This window comes from Arachis hypogaea, chromosome 2 (assembly GCF_003086295.3).
Source record: "Arachis hypogaea cultivar Tifrunner chromosome 2, arahy.Tifrunner.gnm2.J5K5, whole genome shotgun sequence".
In the NCBI taxonomy this organism is placed as follows: domain Eukaryota; kingdom Viridiplantae; phylum Streptophyta; class Magnoliopsida; order Fabales; family Fabaceae; genus Arachis; species Arachis hypogaea.
In genome coordinates, this window is record NC_092037.1 from 11860189 (window position 1) to 11881005 (window position 20817).

The window sequence follows — 20817 nt, forward strand, 5'->3', positions numbered from 1 at the left end:
AGCCTGTGCCATGGTGCATGCTTTTTGCCGATGATATCGTCCTTATGGGAGAGTCAAGGGAAGACCTAAATAAGAAGTTGGAGTTATGGAGAGAAGCTCTAGAAGTGTATGGTCTGCGCATAAGCCGTAACAAGACGGAATATATGGAATGTAAGTTCAATCTGAGAAGGGAAAACTCCAATATAGAGGTGAAAATTGGAGAGAACACCCTACGAAAAGTTAAAAGTTTTAAGTATCTTGGGTGCATCATACAGGATAATGGAGAGATTGAACATCATGTAAATCATAGGATCCAAGCAGGTTGGTCAAAATGGCAGAGTGCATCTGGTTTTATATGCGACAAAAAAGTGCCTTTAAAACTTAAAGGTAAATTCTATCGCACCGCTATAAGACCGGCTATGCTGTATGGTACGGAGTGTTGGGCGGCTAAAGGGGAGCACGAACATAAGCTGAGTGTGGCAGAGATGAAGATGTTGAGATGGATGAGTGGTCATACGCGATTGGATAAAATAAGGAATGAAGATATAAGGGAGAGAGTTGGAGTAGCACCTATTGTGGAAAAGATGATTGAATCGCGTCTCAGGTGGTTTGGACATGTGAGAAGAAGACTGATAGAACATCCAGTCAGGAGGGTGGATGAGATGGAAGATGGACAAAGGGCGAAAGGCAGAGGAAGACCTAAGAAGACCATCCATGAGGTGGTCAAACGAGATCTACATGTAAACAGTCTCTCTGTAGACATGATACATGACAGAGCACAATGGCGTCGTTTGATTCATATAGCCGACCCCACTTAGTGGGACAAGGCTTTGTTGTTGTTTGTTTGTTTGTATTAGACAATATTAGTATTGATTGTGGTTGTGCTTTAAATTTAGAAAATGGTTGGTTCTTGTTATATTTTTCTAAGTGAATTTTACCATGTCAAATAATGGTTGGAGTCTTGGAAATTATGATATTTTCACATGCTAACTTACAAGAAAATAATGTTAACAGTACGGTTTTTCACCCAATTTTTACCTGATATAATCATGGCTCGAAAGTGTATAAGTTTCATTGGGTCTAAGGTCAGGTTCGGGTCTAACAAATAGGCCCGATAATGTTCTATATGGTTTGCTTAGTTTTTCAATTTTTCAAATGTAGCTTCTTTAAGATAATTTTATGGCTAGTAATGCTAGAGAAGATATACAAAGTGATCAAGAATAAAGATTGAAGATTTGAAGACTCTTTTATATTTAATGATGCAATTTCTTTATTATGTTGTTAAATCTACTTAATATATTAAAACTGAGTTTTTTCGCTGCTAATAAGGGTGATGTGTCGATCTCTTGTGAGTCCATTTTCCCTCCAAAACAAATGAAAATTTTCATCTATTCTAAACTATTTTATAAAAAATACCTTTATTATAATTATATTATTATATTATAATTAATATTTAATAAATAATATATAATTATACTAATTTAGGAACATATCTTCATTATAATTATATCAAATCAATATTTAATGGACTATTAAACTATTTATCAATTATAATACGTAATTACTGTACATAATAAAAAATTGTCTTAATAATAAGTAATTTACATATTTATTTTTGTTTTACTAAGGTCTATAAATAATATTTTTTTTGTAGTACATGAATCTAAATTTGAGAGTCAGCTCATAATTTTATATTTAGTATTTTTTTTACTACTTCATAGAATAAGAATGTATTCTTCGTTTTTTATTGAAGTTGATCCTTTTAAGGTACGATTTATAATTTTTTATAATATTTTTTGTATATTCATTCTATTATATTATTCTTTTAATAATTTATTAATTATTGTTATTCTAAGTTATTCTTATCGTCTAATGTTCCAGTTCGATTGTCTTTTACCACAATCATTTATAATGCATCACATCCATGAAATACCTCATCGAGTTGTCTTCACTAATTCAGGTTCCAACTACATGGATGTAAGCATTCAAAGAAGGGGCAATAATCTCTACTTTACTGAAAAATGGTTGGATCTACTCACCTATTATGACCAACCTAATGGAATGTGGTTAAAGTTAGCTTTCTTGGGAGGAGCTCGATTTTTGATTGAGAAATTGCATCCACGGAATTTTATAGGGCAAGTTCAAGTTCCATCCCCTCCATGCTTTTTACGTCTGTCCAAAAGTTTTCAAAGTGGAGCACATAATGAGATTGAATTCTCTCGGTTTAAGTTTAGTTTTGCTAAATTCATGACAAACTCGGATATGCAATTTCAACGATCGATAATATATTTAAATTTTTTTATTTTAAGTTGTTCATTATTAGAATAATTTTATAACATATTGTGATTTTTTTTTCAGAAATTACCGGCTTTCTTTTGCATGCATGCAATGCCATTGAGAGGAATAAGGGTTAGTTTGATTTCTCGATTTGGCAATTCTATACTTTGCCGCAATGCATGGATAGCGGATGATGAAGCTTATTTAACAAGAGGATGGTTTGAATTTGCACGAATTCTAAATGTTGATATTTACGATATTATTTCAGTTGGTTATCGTTACGAGAATGACTCTATATTATACGTGACTAAGAACTAGAATAAATTCAATATTGTTTAAGTAATTTGGTTTTAATATTAGTATTTAATTAAATTATAATTAAAAAATTTTAAATTATTTCCTCAATTTATATATTATGAGTATTTTTTGTGGACATACTATTTTTAAATAATTTAATAATTAATAAAATGAAGTGGTGCCAGATATATTATTTAAGTTTATTTTTATCCTTTATTTATTTATTTGTAGTTTCATTATATTTGATAAAAAATCTCTACCTAAACATATGATTTTCGTTGACCTAAATACAATTTAGTTGCCAATAAAAACCGATTTTATCTATAAAAAATAATGAATATATTAATATAGTAAGTAGACATTATGATATAATAATATTTTTAATTGTATTATAATTAGCTCATAAATAATGTATGATTATATTATTTTAAGAAACTTTTTTCATTATAATTATATCAAATTAATATTTAATTATGATAAAATATGTTAATTATAATTATATCATAAAATTATAATAATTACGATAATTATGTTATATATTTTAATCATTTATGTAAGTAAATAAACTAGAAAACAATCAAATCAAATCATGACGGTAAATAAATAATATAGAATAATATTATACATTTAATTACATTATAATTAGCTCATGAATAATATATGATTATATTATTTTAAGAAAATATTTTTATTATAATTATATCAAATTAATATTTAATATATTATTTAAATCTATTTTTATATAACAATAATATTATATATATATATATTTATATATCACTTTTCTAAACTCATTCTTACAAATATTGGCATATAATTAATATAGATAACATATATACTTAATAAATATCTTTATTAAGTTAATTATAACGATTAATACAAGATAATCTCATAAGTATAACCTAATTATAGCAAAAATTTTCATAAAAATAATTGACTACTAATTTGAATATAATTGATAGAGTTAAATTGATACAACCGATAAGATTGAGAATATGTAGCAATTATAGCAATTATTATATCAATTATAATAATAATTCACGTGACTTCATATACAGTAATTTTTTAATTATAATTGTCACAAAATTATACTTAAATATTATTTAATTTTAGATGTTTTATAGGTAATATTCATTATCACATGAATTATCATCATTACTCAATAATAATAATAATAATAATAATAATAATAATAATAATAATAATAATAATAATAATAATAATTTTGAATTTATATAATTAATATAATTGATATAGTTCTAATTCTCATTCGTATGTAATAATTTTATTAATATGTATTCACAGTTTTAATCAATATATAATAATAATAATATTATATGGACATAAAATTAATTAGTTAACAAATTGAATTTAGCTTATGGATTTTTATTTTTTACTCAAATTTTTAATCATTAGTAATTTTATTTTTTATATTTACAGTAAATTTTGACTATAAAAAAATTAGTTTTGATTGTTTCCTATTTTATTTATTTACAGTCATAATTAAATTTGATATAATTATAATAATATAAAACTACTTCATATATAGTAATAATATTATAAAAAATATTATTGCACGATTGTAAAATAAAAAATAATCATATATATAAAACGAAATAATTATAACAAAAAAAATTAATACATGTGATTTAAATATTTTTAATAGCTGGTAACATGGAGTTTAACAAAATATAATTCATATATTTTTTATTTATTTATATGTATATAATTATATATATATAGAATTATTTAACAAAATTAATATATATGTATATATAAATAAAAAAATTATTATAATTTCTAAAAATTATACATGAATTTTTTTCTCAAATAAATTTATTTTAATTATATTACAATTAACTCATAAATAATGCATGATTATATTAATTTAAGAAAATATCTTCATTATAATTATATCAAATTAATATTTAATGCGTTATTAAACTACTTATAAATCATCGATATTTTTAATCATTCTAATTATATTAATTGATATAGTTCTAATTCTCGTTCAAGTGCAATAATTTTATTAGGAGATAATTAATGCACACATTAATACTGACCCATTTTATTTGATATCAATTAGTGGATAATAATAATAATAATAATAATAATAATAATAATAATAATAATAATAATAATAATAATAATAATAAAGTCTACACGGTACATGCATTATATTTTAAAAAGGTAAAATGTATTTTAAAAAATTAGAGTATTACTAATCAATTATGATTAATATCAATATCAATAATTAATTTTTATAATTATTTTTTGTACTACTAAAGGCTACATATAGTATTTTTCTTTTTTGTAGAATAAAAAAGATTATGATTCATAACATTTTTATAAAGTTATATCGTATAGACACAAGATTAATTAGATAATAAATTGAATTTTAATTAATATGTTTTATTTTCTGCTCATATTTTTCATTAATTATTTTACATTTTATATTTAAAGCAATATTGAATGTAAAAAAGAAAAAAATAATATTGAATGTTATCTATTTTATTTATTTACATTCATAATTAAATTTGATATAATTATAGCAAGTATCTAGGATTAATAATAACATGATAGTATAATTTTAAGTTGTATAACATAATAAAAAAATGTAGCAATTTATGTATGCTTCCTATATAGCAATAATATTATATATATTTATATATCTCCTCTTTTAGCTCTTTCCTAAAAATATTGGCATATAATTAATGTCGATAACATATATATTGAGTAAGTATCTCCATTGAAAATATTTGTTAACTATTACCGTGTATAATTAGTGTGTGTGTATATATATATAAAGATTAATAGTGAATTGTTACAATTATTTATCATCTAGAAAATTCGTACCTCAGACATAGGACTTCTCCTGTTTATTATTTTTCATACCTAAAGAATACTAATTACGATTCTATCAACAGTATTATTACCTATGATAGATTATGTAATGAAAAAGTTTGAAAAATAAAGACAAGAATTATAAGATTATGAAAAGTCTCATCCAAATTTGACAAAAACAACACGACTTACATAGAAATGGTTCTTATGGATGATAAGGTAAGTTGATTATTTTCCATGATTCTTTCAAGTGTTGCTAGATCCATTTTATAAAAAATTTTTGTTTATATTTCAAGTTTATTTGATAAATAAACCCTTACACGAATTAAAGACAGTGCGATTTTATAGATTTATAAGTACGTGCTAATAGCCTTTATATTTAATTTATTTTAGAGTGTGATAATAGCCAATATGTTTGTTGGTAGATTTAGCTATTACTATATTATTTATGATCACATTCAGTATATATGTATGATTTATTGAAGAAAGTAGATTATTAAAATTGATTAATAACTATTTTAGAGTTAATCCAATTAATACTAAATTTTAAAAAAACAAACAATGCATAACATATTAATTTTTTATTAATCAAATTATTATAATTTAAGTTAATTTTAAAAATAATTTAAAATTATAATTTCAATCTTATCACACGTGCATGGCACGGGTAATTACACTTGTTTGTAGTGATCAAACATTAGCTTTTTAAATTTCAAGTTATTTGACATTGTATGAATCTTATGTTTGTTTTTTTAATTTAGGTATGAATTTTAAATTTTTATCTTAATTTTGAATACGTAAAAATTAAAATATTACTTAATTTTTTATAGGGACGGGACAGGTACCTGCGGAGGCGGGTTAGGGTAGAGCAGCCTACTACCCACGGGTAGGGGTTGGGCAGGTAGTAGTGGAGTGAAAGGAGGGCGGGGCGGGGTCGGTTAGGGAAAAAATCCGCCCCTACCGCCCCACTGCCACCCCTATTGGTGAATCCCAAAAGTGAAAAATAGTATAAGGCAAATAAAAGAGAAAAGAAGGCCTATACAAAATCAAACAAAACCCAAAAGAGGCTCTTGTTTGAGAGGGAGTATTAGAAATATAACTATTAATGTTGCCTTCTCCCATCAGTTTAAGTTTTTGGATGAGTGGTTTCATGACAAGCATTACCCCCCGCACTTTTCGAACTTAGACTTGGAAGCTATGATATAGTAGGGGGGTTACCAGATTAGCACCTGGATTTGGGGCTAGAGATACACAAGATACAAGAGGTCTAGCTGAGCTCCAAGTTGGTTAGCAGTTTCATGATAAAGAGAAAGTCGTCTTAAACGGAGTTTGGAAACGGTTGCACATGGTTGTTCGGATCACTCTTCACTAGCGGAAGGATATTTGGGATATAAGAAGGTATAATGGACCTCATGCATGTGTCTGGCCACGTCAATTTATAGTGATCACCATATGCTTAATTATCATGTTATTTTTGCTTTCATACTGCGAGCTGATGCGGTCGTGCCGATCAAGGTATTGCAGAATGCGATAGAAGCACATTTTGAATTCAGACGACTTACCGGAGAGTTTGGTTAGCTAAGCAGAAGGTTGTTGTGTAAATTTTTGTGGATTAAAAAGAGTCATATAATGAGTTGTCATGATAGGTATTAGGTGTGTAGATGACGATGCCAAACAGTACTGCAGTGTTGAAGACAAGCCATGTGCGAGTTTTTGGGATAATCGATGAGTCATCAACTTATTTCATGGGCTTTTTTGGACCCTTCCTCCTTGTCGACTGCGACCCGTAGTTTTTCTACATCATCGACCCCTCTCCTCCATCGCATCAATCGCATCCTCGAGCCACCTCCCCTCAAGCTCACTCGCTCGTGTCCCACCACGACGTCCCCGCTCAACACGACGCCTGTCTGAAACATCGGGCACCTGATCCATGTCTACAACCTGCCCTGGACCTCTCAATGTCACCTCGATCGGGATTGCAACTGCTCTGGGATCACCGAGGTAGAGTTCAGGCGATAAGAATCTTCTCCTATGCTCATGCACCACTCCAAGTACACTTGTGACAGTCCTAAGTCTAGAACGACGTCGAATCATAGCATATGTTGGGCCCTGTTACGCCAATGGAGGTGCCAACTCTATAACGTACTAGAAAATTATCGATCACCACCTCTGCCATCCTTCGACATCAAGAAGTCGATGTCGAGTGCGGCACGCGATCAATATTGTACTCCACCAAGCTGTGGTAGCACCATATCCATCTAACGCCACTCTATCACAACAAAATAGATCAATGTCATAACAACCCTCTATAACGCCATATGTCGGGGACCTAGTATCTTGGGATTCACTATCTGAACAACCTCTAGTGAGCTATAAGGCATCCACGTGAACTATTAAAGAGAAATAGTTGATAAAAGTCATAACCAAACAGCAATAAGTTACATAACTTAATAAGAATAACCTAAAATCTAAAATACTCACATCCCCTGCCTAAAGTAAATCTATCATAAGCCTCCAATGCACAAGTCTAGCTATGCCTCTTCTCACTCAATATTGGCTGATATCCTGACCATCTGCCACCCGAAACATTTTGGATTAACAACGCCCATATAATAAAAACATATTACTCAAAATAACATGTTTAAACATAAGTACTTCGATGACAACGACCAATGAAATGTATCAAATTCATCAGGCTTGAAACCTGAAAAACGCTATAAGAGCCATGACTAAAGTAGTTGCAATGGACCAGCCAACTTGGCAATGTTCCTATTGGCCATACGGTAGATGCATTGATATAACCACAAAAGCGCATCGGATCTCCAGCTGTATCTGCCCATTTCTTCTAGCCTAGCTATGTACGAGAGTCACTAGATGTGAAGACGTGTACCAGACTTTTTCTCAAAGAACTGGTTGATAACAGCATCATGATGTATGCCATCGTGTACCTTCTAAGTCCTAACTGTATCATCGTCTACTCCATGAGGAAGCTCATTGAAGGTATCCTCCATCCAAGTGCATTTCACAATGAACTTATCGATGTAGTCCACAGGAGGTAGGTAAGACACCCAATAGCTCCTCAATCCAGGTCCATGTAGGTCGGCCACCCTCAATGTACCTCTCGAGAGGCCTAACTAGTATACTACATCCTGGAGCGTAATCGTGCACTCCTCCAATGGCATATAAAAAGTATGCATTTTCGGACATCATCTCTCCACGAATGCACTGACTAGCGACTCGTCCAACCTAAATTAGTGGTCGTTCAACTTCGCAAACTGGTATAAACCAGCCATCTACAAATACGGTATGATTCTATCATCCAAGGACAAAATGCTGCCTCCTCATGTTAGTAATACATTGAGTGGATTGAATAATGAATTAAAATTTTTTTCTAAGAGCGATAATAATTTGCAACTCAATGCATTAAACGAATATTAAATTATGCATGCCTTTTTTAAAAAAAATACAAATACTCAAAATTATAATATTAAAATAAGCATATATTAAACCAATTAAAAAAAATCAAATCCAAGTTAAATTTAAAATCACCTAACATAAAAAATTCTAATATAAAAAACTTTAATGTAATGTATATTATAATCATAAATCACGTTCCTAAACTGATATTTTTAACTAAAATTTAATTCTAAGTAAATTTTTACTCACTAATTATTCTAACATTTATAATTTACAAATCCTAAAAAAACATCTAAACACTACTCTAATTAACATTTATATTCACTACTCTAAGAAACATTATAGCTTCAAAATTCTAACAAACTACTAAATTACTACTCTAACTAATATTTGCAATTTAAAAATACTAACGCTTATAATAAAAAAATTTCTAAGTGACTTAACATTTCTAACATTTCTGATCTATCTTAAAAAAAAAAAGTTGATTCATTAACCTCTTCATTGATGCTACTAATAATAGAGACAACTCCGTCCAACCAATAGATACGATCTAAGTCGTCTTTTATATCCGCAGTTTTGAAACAAGTGACTTTAAATTGTATATATAGGTATATATAGTAAATTAAACCTACTTCATTCAATTTAGCTTTGATGTACGTTTCCTATAAATCAAAGCTATTCAATTCGATTTACTAGGGGGTTGTAAATCAAAATCACTTGTTTCGATTTACTATGAGCTTTAAATCGAAACTTCAAGTTTTGATTTATTATGGACTAGCTCATTTCAATATTTTTTCCTATTAAATCAAAACAGGTTAATTCGATTTATCACTTTCCATATTTATTCGTATCTTATTGTATCGATTTACATTGAAAAACTGTATAGATTCGATTTACATAAAAATACAAACAAGACAACTATATACTGTTATTATATTTAAGACATTGATGTAATATTGGCTTCCATTTGTTTTGTTTGTATGTTTTACTCTTGTTATTAATATAAATTAATAAAAGTATAAAATATACTAATGATTTTATTTTAAACATATTATTTATAAATATACATTTTGTAAATACAGTAGAACTTATAATTCATTTTATTGTCAATAAACTATATCACAAATGATATAATTTTCTTATCTTCACTTAAAAATTTCAAATTCAAATCTCACTCCTAAATTTAAAAAATATATATATATATAATTTATTTGATCAATGTCCTTTTTAAAATTACAACGACAAATATCTAATTATTCATAATTTATTTTTTTTGACATTGCTATTAAAGATAGAGCATAAATCACAAATTTTTTCATGTTATAATAAATTTAAATCATAAAAAATAATCTTTTAGATTATATAAAATATCACCTCATGTAACTTAAGATCAATTAAGTTTGTCATAAATTACGAATTTTTCATGTTATAATAAATTCAAATCATAAGAAACAATTTTATAGATCACATAAAATATCACCTCATACAACTTAAGATCAATTATTTTTAAAATCTTCATACAAAAAGAACAATATAATCACTTAAAAAAATACTAGCATTAACTCACTTCTAACATGAGAAATTGAGGACACGGTATATATTTTATTGACTAGCCACATTTAAATCCATCATCCTCTTCTTATTTTTCATTTATCTCTCTCTTGGTCCTTGTCTTCATTCCTTCCATTGTTATAAGACAAAATCCATCTAATCTCACTCATGAGCCCTAAATACCACTTGTTTTTTTTTTTTTCAATATCACTCGAGTTAATAATTTATTTTATGAATGATTCTCTCTTAGATGTAAAACAAAAAGGTTGAACACCCTAAACAATTTAAAAGATCCCATTCCTTGCCCAAAAATAATGCGTTCTTTAAAATACAAAAAAAATAATAACAACTTTAATCAATGCAAACTATGATAGATAGATAGTACAAGCACAAAGTTTTCAAATTATTTTTATATATTAAAAATATAAAAATCCTAAAACATGTGCCGATTCTTTTGGTTGTATATATTTTTCAAAATATGAGGTTTCACATTTTCTCTAGCTAATTTATAAATTTTGATATTTTCAACAAAAAAAAATCACATGATATCATTTTCAATTTCAAAATTAATGTATCACCCAATTGATATATCAACAATACAAAACTATCAACATCATAAAATTTTTATACCACTTTTGGAACTTCTGACTGTATGTATATATATACATCTACTATATTGATGAACACGTTGAATCAGTGATCCATCCATAGTATTAAAGAGAGAAAATTAAATTAAGAAATAAGAGATCAAAATAATATTTGAGAAATTTATAGAATATGCATGAATGATTATTAATACATATCGAGCAAGGAAAAAGAAAAGGAAGCAAGTGAGCATGAGGGAAAACAAAAAGGAGAGAGCAAGGAGTAGCCGACGAATGAGCCTGAAGAAGCAGCCGCAAAACAATTGATCGAGTTTTTTTATTATTTTGTATAATAATCTCTTAGATAATCAAAAGCGAGCGCTGATTCTTTAACAAAACGACTAAAAAATTCAAGATACTAGGATTATCTCTTTTTTGAAGAATTTTTCTTTAAAAAAGTAGCATTATCTGACGGTAAATAAATGATAATATATCGGCAAAAGTTTAAACTTGTAATTTATGAGACTTTACATAGGAGATTATAATAGGTTTATATGAAGAAAATTTTCTGGATGGAGAAAGTGTCTTCTGAACCTTAAGGTAGCGTTTGTTTTTAGGTACTGAGACAGAGACTGAGAGACTGAGACTTAGTATCGTGTTTGTTAGTTCAAAGACTGGTATTAAAATTTCTGTCTCTGTCTCTAAAATCTCAGTATTTCAGTACCTCCAAAAAGTAGGGACACAGGAGACTGAAATTTTTAGAGATGGAGACTGAAACTTTAATAACATTTTATACCTAAAATACTTTCATTTCAATTAATTAATTCCAATTTTACCCTTTGTGCAAATTAAATTAGAGTTTTATTCTTGTTTCAATTCCTATCTCCCATTTTGCACCAAACAGAATACTGAAATTTGTTTCAATTCCTGTCTCTTAGTCTCAGTCTCTCAGTCTCAGTCTTTCTGTCTCTGTCTATCCACCAAACGCTACCTAAAAGACTAAGTAATAAGAGAAATTAATCACAAGGTGTAACTATTATGCTTATTCAGATCAATGTCATGTTAAAATTCTTTTTATTATTATTATTAGATATCACCTTCATTATTATTTTGTTATTATTATTGCGCTTATTATTATTATTATTATTATTATTATTATTATTATTATTATTATTATTATTATTATACAAACTTTTTAATTTAATTTTTCATTATATGTTTTTATTCTATGAAAAGATTTTTAGACATCATATATAGTTATTGAGGTATTAATTTCTAATATTTGTTCAATAGAATGGTATTATTCATAATAAGTTTCATTAACATTAAGTCTTTATTTAATTTTTTAATTTATGTCTAAATTAAAACTAAAAATTAAACTTATTCCACCTAACTGCAGTTATAAAAATTAACTCTAAATATTTTTCTTAATTCATTAATGCCAAAAATATATTAGTCTTTTATGCTCATTTGAAAAAGACCCAGTCATATTTTATATACAACAAGCCCAAAAATAATATAATTGTGAAATCAATTCTAGCCCATCCACAATTTGTCAACAAAAAACAAAAGCAATCATAAAGAGAATGGTCCAACCAGGTCCTAATATACCGGTTTACAATTACACAACATATTGGGTCACGTCACATAATGAACAAGTAACTTACGGATTTTATAACCAACTTGGGTTGGTCGAGTGGTAAGCTCACTCCTCCACTTAAGCAAGTATTGGGAATTCGAACCCCGCCTTGTGAATACAGTAACTCATTGGCCAGCGACAAACTCATAAATGGAGCTAAAAAAAATCTTATAACTGTAAAAAATTCTCTACTAATTATAGAACAACTTCAACAACAACAATTTCGTAATATAATAATTTTCATGCATTACATATAATTTTCTTTTTATCAATTAATATTGAACACACACACACATTTTTAAGAAGCAAAAATATATACCAACCATAAAGCCTCATTCAAAAGTTAAAACTCTAACTATTTCCTTCGTTCTCCAATTCAAACGAAACTCTTTTTTATTTGGACAGAGACCCGGGCCAAGAGTCCAGCCCAAATACAAAAACAGAGGATCCATGCCTCTAACCTATTCGAAATCAACCCATGTTCCCCATCCCCTTTGCGCGAGAGAGAGGCTCTAGATTTGTCTAAGTTGCAGCTTCCTCTCCTCTGCAACTCAACGTGGTGATCAGAACTTTGAGCGCTAGTGACGCCACCAAAGACCGCTCGTCTATGGTCTGCCGTCTTAAATGTCTCGCCTCCTTTGCACCAGGCGGGATGTCATCGTCGACATCTTCTCATAACCCAGCAGTCCAATCTGCAACTTCCTTAGCTCACCACTGCTTTAACCACATCTGACACCTCATATGTCTTGCCTTACCTTAGCACCATCTCCTTTCACATCCCCTAGTTTCAATTTTAACCCCACCGTGAAGATCCGGTTGACACTAAAACTTGGACCATCCTCCTGTGAGACTGCGTCGCCTTGGGTTGCATGAGGATCCTCTGCCTCATATCACAAATGATCTGGATTGAATTCTGAATTTCCTGCCTCATTTCCTTATTTAAGCCTCTCCGTTTTACCTGTGTTGATTTTTCCTATTAGTTTTTCAACTTCTTACGTCAAATTTGAACCTCACTACTAATATTATTTTGTATGTTTGCAGGTGGTTGAGAACTCCATCTCGAACATAATGTTTCTGATTTCGCTGCCTTTGTCACTACATGAGCTAGACGATTTTCATTCTTAGGAGTCCAAGTCATTCCTTTTTCAGGTAAATTCTCCACTAGAATTTGAATATCTTGGATGATAGCTAATGCTTCTCCTATGGCTGTCTTGGATTTAATTGCTTAAATGAGCTTTACGTTGTCAAATTCTATTAGAGTTCTGCCCATTTGTAGATTGTTCACTATAATTAGCGCCTGCCTTATTTCATGGGCTTCTACCACAGTATTTGAGTTGGCTTGAATCTTTCTTAAAAATCCTAATACAATCCTTCCTTTACTATCTCTGATCACCACAACTATTACACTTGTTCTATTGTCCTTTCTAAAGGTAGCATTAACATTCGCTTTTAGCCAAGTCTCAGGAGGAGGTCTCCATCTCACTGGGTTAATTCTGCTCCTGTTGACCTCTATTTTCTGTGTTTGCTATTTTTCTGCTAGTTTTTAATAAATTGTCTCTAGTACTCCTGTCCTGCTAATTGTCTAACTAGGATTCACTTCTTGTTGTTAAAAATGTTTGTTGTTTCTAGTTTTTCATATCTCCCACGTGAAAAATCTTAGCTTACTAATTCTCTTCTCCTGATCCTCTCCACCTCCTGCTCTGATTTTCCTTATGCATTTCACCATCCAACTTCCAATTGAGTTAATTGTCTCAACTGTTGGGGTCCATTGGCAGTCCGCCGCTGAACCATGGTGCTCTCGTCCAGTCACATAGCAATAAAGCATGTTCGACTGTCTCCAAACCTTTTAAGCATATTTGGCACACTAATTCTAGTACCATCTTCCTTTTATATAAATTAGAACCTACTGGTAATATGTCATGATATGCTTTCTATAAAAACATTCTGATCTTCTGTGGAACCTCCATTCTTCATACATCCTTCCATATCTTCTTTTTGTCTTCACTTGTTGATAAATTTCCATATCTCATGTCCTGTTTGGCTTTTTTAGCAACATAATATCCAGTTCTTATTGAGTAATTTCCATCTTCATTCCATGGCCAATGCAAGTAGTCTTCTTTGTTTACTATACTAATAGGGGTGCTGAAAATCTCTTTGTAGATTTTCTAGGTAAACATGCTTTCAATTATTCTTCTATTTTATTCTTTCCCATTCATAATGAGATCTTTAACCCTCAAATCATCTGTATTATTTGCATTAAGGGACTTGCTCCTCCCAATGATCTAATTGTCTGTCCATATGCTTACTTTGGAACCATCTCTGATACTCCACTTTGCTCTTTTCCTTAATAACTCTCTTCCATGCAAGATCCTTCTCCAAATCCATGATGTGCCCTTGCTACATGTTGCTGTCTAGAAGTTGTCATCTAGAAAATATATCGATTTAAATACCTATACCTAGATTGCATTTGGATTTTTCATTGCTCTCCACGCTTGTTTGGTAAGATAGGCAGTATTTTGTTTCTCAAGGTCCTTGAACCCCAGCCTCCTACCGCTCTTGCTATCAGTAATATTGTCCCACCTTCTCTAATGGATGCCTTGTTTCTTTTCCAATGCCGCCCACCAGAATCTTGCAATATTTGTGCAAATTCTCCTATAAAAGGTCTTAGAAAACTTTATAACATTCATGGCATATGATAGCATTGTTTGAAGTACTAATTTTATTAGTGTTTCTTTGCATGCCTGATTCAACAGCCTTTCCTTTTATCCCTTCAGTTTATTCATGATTTTCTCTTTAATCCATGTTAAACCCTTGTTCTGAGATCTTTCTCATATAGTTGGTAACCACATGTATTTTCCTGGCGCGTCCTATGCTCATTCTAAAATCTCTTCAATTTCTACTATTGCTTGTATCGACACCTGGTTTCTTAAGGTGATGCCTAACTTGTTCAAGTTTATCTTTTGTCCGGATGCCTCTGTGTATTCATTAAGAATAGTGATGATCTGAAATATCTCGTACTCCTTTGCTTTTGCAAATATATTGCAATCATATGCAAACAACAAGTGAGTAAGTATCGGGATTGTTGAAGCTATCTTTAGACCGGTTATATAGCCTCTCTCTTGAGCCTTCTGCATTAGAATAGTGAACACTTCAGCTACTAAAATGAAGAGGTAGGGAAATAAGAGGTCATCTTGTCTAAGACCCCTCTGTGGCTTGATCTTCTTAGACAACTCACCATTGACCTTTACTTTATAGTTGGCACTTCTGACACATTTAATTACCATTTCAATTCATTTTTCGATAAACCCAAGTTTCAAAAGCACCTTCTCGAGAAAATCCCACTCTAATATGTCATTTGCCTTGTTCATATGCAACTTGATTGCTATGTTCTAGAATCCCCCTCTTCCTTTCTTGTTTAGGCTGTGATAAATTTCTTGGACAATTGCTATATTATCTTGTATAAGCTTCCTTCCCATAAATGTACTTTAAGTTGGTGATATTATATACTCCATTAGCTCTTTCAATCTTAGCACTATAACCCTTGTTATAATCTTGTAAATAAAATTACAACAACTGATCGGTCTTAACTGATTAAGTTTTTTCGGATTCTTGACCTTTGGAATTAAAACTGTTATGGTTTCGCTAATATCTTTTCACAAACTCCCATTTCGAAAAAAATTCTTTACACCTTTTTCTTAATTATCTCCTAATATTTTTGGTAGAATAGCCCATTTAAATTATCTGGCTCTGGAGCCTTGAGACTGTCCATACTGAAGACTGCTTTTCTAATCTTCTCTTCTGTGACTTCTGAGATCAGCCCCCTGTTCATATCTTTTGTGACTCTCACTGGAATTTTGTTTAGGACTGTTTTAAAATTCTTTTGCTGTTGGAAGTAAACAAAGCTTCAAATCGTTCCTTATTGTGGTTCATGATATCTTTCCTATCCTCCATCCATGAGCCTTGCTTCATTCTTCAGCTTAGCTATTCAGTTCCTTTCTCTTCTTTGAATAGTTGTGGCATGAAAGAAAGCTGTATTCTTGTCTCCCCATTTCAACCACTTAAACCTGACTCTTTGTCCCAAAAATTTATCCTCTTGATTCTATAAAATTGTTATATTCTCCTTTATCACCTATATCCTCTCCTGCTTCCCTTGTGTTAAGTTTGAATCTTATAACTTCTTCATTTCTCCTTCAATTTATGGATTTCTTTATCAGCATGTTTAAAGGTTTTCTTGCTCCAATTCTTAATCTCCTCTTTGCAATTTTTCATTTTCTTGTCATTATTCTCCAATCACATCCGTGGACATCTTCTTTATCCCATCCTTTTCTAACTGTATTTTTGCACTCATCATGATCTGCCAAAAACGCCTCAAATTTGAAACTTTTCTCCATTCTTTGAACTTGATTTATGTCCAAAACTAATGAACAATGGTTAGAGTTAATTGCTGGCAGAGTCGTGAGTGACGCATGCTAGTATAAAACCCTCTATTCCCAATTCACTAACACCCTGTCTATCTTCTCCCTAGTGATAAATCCATTCTTCAGGTTACTAAACTACGTGAATCTTCCTCACTTTAGGTCTAAGTCCATAAGATAATTCGTATTTACAAATTGTCTGAATTCTCTTACTTGAATTTGTGGCTTTGGATGTAAACCAATTTTCTCCTGTTGGCTCAAAATATCGTTGAAGTCTCATATGAATAGTTGTGGCTCTCCCTTATTGCAATTATTCGCTATAATAGCTCTCCATTGCTCTTTTCTTCTTCCAAAGCATGGGTTCCCATAAATAAAATTGCATACCCATATCTTTCCTTTCCTATCATCAATTTGGGCTTTTATATGATTATCACACCAAAAATAAATATCAACATCATATATTTTATTCCACAAAAGGCATAGTCCTCCAAACAATCTCCAGGGTTCTATGTGAAATACATTCTCAAAATGTAGCCTTCTTTTCAACTTCTTAATCATTCCTTCTCTAGCTCTAGTATCAATTAGAAATACTATTGCAGGCTTTATTTGTCTGCACATGCTGTGCAGTTCAAAAAATTGTCGCAGGAGTCACAACCCCGCGGTAATTTCAGCTTATGACACTCATGGTTGAGTTGGGGGTATGTGTAGGCTCGCCTCCTCAACTATTGAGTTTTCTAAATCGCCTCCTCTGATTTGTGAGTGCTCCTCATGAGCTATCACTTCCATTGAACCTCTGCACAATTTTTCTTCTTGCTAGCCCTCCATATATGTGCAGCTCCCCCTTCCCCTTCTAGAAAATTTTCAATCTGCCCCTGCTGGTCCTGTTCTCTTCTTCTTTGAAGTTTCAGTTTTTTCTCTAATCTTTGAGTAAGTTCTATTTGATATTCACTTACCAATATAATTGCTTTCCTGTTTTTATGCTCTAGCTCCTCTTCTTCTTCTGCTAGTTCTACATAATAGAAACATCCATCGCTTTATGTGACTAGCTGCTTGCTATGCTGTTCTGGCTCTTTCTCTTTGATCTTATACTGTTTGATTATCCTATCAATGTCCATATTATTTCTGTTTTAGGACTCCTCTTCAACTTTTCTTTCTGTGTTTCTCTTCCTTTTTTCTTCAACCATGTTTTGGTTGAATTCCTTTAATAGTTGTCCAATAGTTAGGTTCTTCTTTTCTTCAATTGGCCCACTTTTAATTTGTTGTCTATTTTTATGGGGCTTTTGGTTGATGAAAGCTCATGCCTCTTTTTTGTACTGTCCATTCTTCTCATACTTGGACCACCTTTCTTTTTACTCCTCCTAGGAATCTTGTTGCTGTCCTTCCAATTTTCTCCTGCCTTTTCTAATTTTCTGACATTTTTCTCGTTTTCTGTTGCTATTAATTCACTGACTTGCTGCTTTTCTGAAATGACCTTTTTCTTTTTTCTTTTCCTGGTTTGCTGTCCCATTGCCTAAATTCAAGATATTGTTGCTCCCATCACCGTTCAATTTTCCTACGTCAGCCCCTTCATTTTGACCTTAAACTTCCTGTATTACCATCTGTCTCCCTCCCATTTACTCTTGTGGATTTACTAATCTGTCCAAAGATTTTGCAAAGGCATTATCTTGAGAGCTTTTTACATCCCCTAGACTTAACTCTCTTTCATCTCTTTGTGATTGTCTTTTTAGCCACTCTTTCCCCTGCAAACTTCTTTCACGCGCCTCCCATAGTTTCTCCACTCAATTGTTGTGTTCCTCCTTTCTCCTCCTGATTTCTGCCTTTCTTGCCTCACTCTCTACTGACCTCAACCCCAAAGTTGTGAGTTCTGGTCCATATATAGGAATATCTAGATTTACTAATGACATAACTAGCTCCTCAACACATGTTCTTTTATCTTGCCCGATTCTCTTACACTTATAACAATAATCATACAGTGAAGCTGATTGTAGTTTACCTCATAAATGAACAGGTTTGAGCTCCATCATTGAAGACTCAGCATATGACCTTATATTTTTCATGGTCCATCATCATATACTCTTCTTGCTTCTTCCTAACTTTTGAAGTTTAAGATGAAGAAGTTTGGTCCTGCATTGGTGATCACTAGTCTTTGTGGATCTCCCCACATATTGAGAATTGTTTTGCGCATTGTGATCGTATTGAGCACTTTTTCTGTTAACACTCGGCCAACAAGTTTCCGGTCTGTGTTATCTCCTTGTTGAGTTGGAGACTCCTCCAGATCTAGAATATCCCCTTCCAAACCTACATCTTCTGTACCTTCCATGACTTGCCTTGTTGAATTGTATCTCTTATATTATTATGTCTCCCTTAACTGTTTTGTGATTGTCATCATATTTATAATTGAACTAGGCTTGAGAAATAGATATGATTACTAGTTCCGCTTGTCGAAGCAGTAAAGCTCCACTCCTGGAGAGCGTGAAGCTCCACTTTTGGAGAATCAAAGATGAACGAAACTATAAAATGGATGCTATGGGACGTTGATGGGTTTCAAGATGAGATAATTGTGAGATTGAACCCATAATGCCTATAAATTGGGTTTGGACTAACCGACCGAATTCGATTTTAGTTTTTACATTATATAAGCCTAATTGGTTTCATCTAAAAATAGAAAATTTACACCATTGTTGCAAAATTGAGAAGCTTAAGCTATCACTGAGGGTTTTGGTGTAGTTAGAGTGGGTAGAGATAGGAATTGTTATTTTGGTGTCGGGTTGGGTTTTGGTCCGAGTGGGTTTCTTGGTCTGGATCTCATCCAAAAAAAAAAAAGAAACTGTCACTGAGGGTTCACTCGTTGTATGTATGCCAGTTCTGTGAGTTTGTGCGGATGAATTGGTAGCCAGGATTTTTGTATAATAGTAAACTTTTTATATAAATTGCTCCATCAGTTTTTTTTTATCTAGGCCAAGTATCAACAAATATCCAATCCAAATATAAACAGATACCCAAAATTCCATCCGACCTAGTGCAAGACAGAAGGTTTTGACATTTTGTATTGTGAGATTGAACCAATAATATTTACAAAATTAGGTTTAAACTGACGGACCCAATTAAATTTTAATTTTCACATTATATAAATTTAATTGAGTTGAACTTTAAAAATTAAGAAAATATAAAATTATAACGTCCTTCAATCTTTTGATATTACAAATATGAAAACGCACTTTCTAAGTTTCATTTTTTATTTAAATATTACACTAGTTTTTCTAAATCTTATTATAATTATATATGATTAAAAGAGAAATATCGAGAAAAAACTAACATAAGATAATTATAAAGTAATTAGCTATTTATATATTTATAGATTCATAAAAAAATAGTAATACAAAATAATTCTGATATAAATATATAAAATATTAACTATCAGATTAATTATTCAAATAGAACATATATTAAAATATAAAATATACATTAAAATTAAATTAAATAACATATATTTAACAACTAATTTTTTATATTCACACGACGTTTTTTAAAAATTAATAAAGGATTATATTATTATAATAAATAAGTAAATGAATATTTATATATTATTTATGATTGTAAATATATTCAGAATATTAACAAATCTAATAAAAAATAAACTCACGTTTTATAATAATGAAAAATAGACTTTTATTAATAATACTATTGAAATATTAAAAAAATTACTTAAAATTTTTAAACTACCTCTTTTAGCTTAATCGAAAATTCTCAATCATGACTCTAAGTTCCATTCCAACTCACCCAATCTATAATCCTAACTTTTCACCATTATCGT